The following is a 2719-nucleotide window of genomic DNA, read 5'->3' on the forward strand; positions in this document are numbered from 1 at the left end:
CTGTGATCCTCCTGTCTCAACCTCCCAAACAGGTGGCATGCCCTACTGTACCCAGCCAATTCAGTATTCTTTAATATAATAAAAGAGTATTTTTGGTGGAATCATATATTACTTTAGTGATGATTTCTACTCCAAAAATATCATTTAAGTGCCAAATCAAAACACTGTGATGATTAGCAGAGCAAGTTATTTTATACAAGTTAACATCTTTTAAAGTTAAACAACTTCTCCTTTCAAAGTAAGTTCCTTCATGCATGATGTTTTGGTTTACCACAGTAAGGCAATTATGTGTGTATGAGAGGTGACTCTGCTTTGTTCTGGGGCTGGTCCAAAGCCAGGTAGAGTTTCAGTGTCTAGAAACCTTTAAAATTCTACTTAAGGAAACTCAATGTCAAAACCGATTTCTTCCAAGAACTTTAAAAAAAAATCATTAAATTTTCACATAAATACTGGAACCCTCAAAAGTTAACAGTTATGTCAAACCACACTAACCTCAGATTACCCCTTTGATTTTAGAAGCTCTGTATCTTTTCGCTTTCATCAAAAGTTACATAGACTTACTCCAGTTTATTTTAAAAAATTCTCACTAAATTGTAATTGCATTTTTAAAGTAATGAAATAAATACATCCTCAGGTTGGAAAGACTTGGATGAACTGATATCCCATACCAACTTTCATTATGATTTCTCTACAAAAACTGCTGCCTTTGGTGTCTTTATCCTTCCTCTTGCTGAAGCTATCAGCTCTTCCATCTTGGCAATTAATTTATGATTATCCATTCCATTGCTTATCAGCCTTTATTAGCATTTTAAGATAACTGTGCTCATCATCAGTCTTCCAAGGTAACTGCAGAAGCTCACTCTTCACAGTGATTATGGCTTCCTGGGTCAAAAGAGCTTTTTATCTGGGTCCCGAGGATATAGTTTGTATATAAGTACCTCATCCACTGAAACCACATTGGTAACTGAAATATTAGTACATTTAAGTTCCACCATTCTACCACCGAGCCATATCCCCAGTCCTATTTTGTATTTTATTTAGAGACAGTGACTCACTGAGTTGCTTAGCGCCTTGCTTTTGCTGAGGCTGGCTTTGAACTCTCGATCCTGTAGCCTCCAGAACTGCTGGGATTACAGGTGTGCGCCACCACCCATCTCACTGTTTTCTTTTCTTATGTTTTTCTTTTCTTTTCTTTAACAGTTTAATAAATAGTTCTCTTAATGACTACAGATATTTAAGGCTGTTTGGTAGTACTCAGAAACATCGCAGTAATGGTGATTTTCCTGATTGATTTGTAGTCTTTAATAATTATAAGAAATGTAAAATTGCTGTCAAACCAGTAAGACTGCATTTATGCATCCATTGTTTTCAGGATTGTTGGTAACCTGGGCATATAACTTTGCTTCCTTGTGTCACAAGGCCCAATTCACTCACATTCACCTCAATGACTGTACCTTTGGTAATAACACCCAAAGTTGTATATAGTGGGGATGAGGGATTCTTTTTCACACCAAGTATTGGTAGGCAGAAGGTGACTTTCGGTTGAGGATGTGTTACATGGGCCTTCTTGAAACGAAAACCCATTGGCCTAATGAATCTTTCATATTTAGGTGATTTTCTTTTAACGCCATCTCCAACAAAGCAGACTTTAGTAACCATCTTCTTCCAGGCCTTCTTTTTTTCTCTTCCCTGTTCGAATCACTTTTAATACTTCTGTTTCTCCCTGGGCAGGAACCTTGGGAAGGGGGACTTCCCATTTTCCCACCTTCTCTTTTCGCTTTTGTTTAATCATGTTGGAAAGTACTTTTGCTCGAGTCTGTCCTTCTCTGTCAAGGAGATAGGCAGGAACTGCTCCCTGTGGAGTCTTCTCATCGTTCTTTTGTTTGGTGTTTCTCTTTTCATGCATCTTGATAGTCTTTTTCATTTGTATTCTCTCGGCATGGCGCTGTTTATGGTAGAGCTTAGCTTTCAGGCCAATCAGTTTTTTTGCCTTCTTTGAACAGTTCATGAGACTCTGACTTTCCTTTTTTTTCTTTTTCTCATGGTAATCCAAACGATATCCATAGTGTTTATGGTGTAATTCAATATATTCATTTTGTGGCATGGTGACAGCCGCAGATCTGCGGGGTGAAGTCTCGGGAGTGAGTAGAAGCTCTCAATTTTCGGGTACCAAAGACCCATGAGTTGACTCCCTCATTGTTTTCTTTACAGGGTAATTACAGAATATTTTTACCCATGTTTTGTTTTTTGTTACACCAATAAAAGACTTCACCATTGAAAGCAGTTCCCACTCTGTGCTGAACCGTCTGTGGCTCTGCAGCGTTCTAGAGTGATCTGCTTGTCTACCCAGCACACCAGCCCTAACCACACTCCTGCTCATGGGGTTTGGGCATTTCTACATGGCAGCTGTAGAACCTCCCACTAGTGGTCAAAGATGTGCTTTGAAGTCTTGATCTTCATGGTGCTATAGACCTGTGGGATGTCCAGGCAGCACTAGGGGACAATAAGGAACACAGATACACCTGAGTGTCACCCCACACCCCATCTAGCTGCATAGTGCATAGGCCTGGTGGGGTCCAGGTTCCAGAGTAAAGATGTCCCAACCAGCGAACTGTGTCCTATCCCAGCTCAGTCAGACCCCACACCCATCCACCACCACCACCTAGTTCCTATTGATCAAAATTGGTGAGGCCATCTTTCTTGAAATCTCTGTCTTCTT

General features: G+C 39.9%; 2 pseudogenes; both read right to left on the bottom strand.

Moving 5' to 3' along the window:
- Positions 1-677: 677 nt before the first annotated feature.
- LOC124982930 (PRELI domain containing protein 3B-like) lies at positions 678-2460 on the bottom strand (annotated as a pseudogene).
- LOC124983733 (ribosome biogenesis protein NSA2 homolog) lies at positions 1332-2104 on the bottom strand (annotated as a pseudogene).
- Positions 2461-2719: the final 259 nt, after the last annotated feature.

This window comes from Sciurus carolinensis, chromosome 4 (genome assembly GCF_902686445.1).
Source record: "Sciurus carolinensis chromosome 4, mSciCar1.2, whole genome shotgun sequence".
Classification (NCBI taxonomy): domain Eukaryota; kingdom Metazoa; phylum Chordata; class Mammalia; order Rodentia; family Sciuridae; genus Sciurus; species Sciurus carolinensis.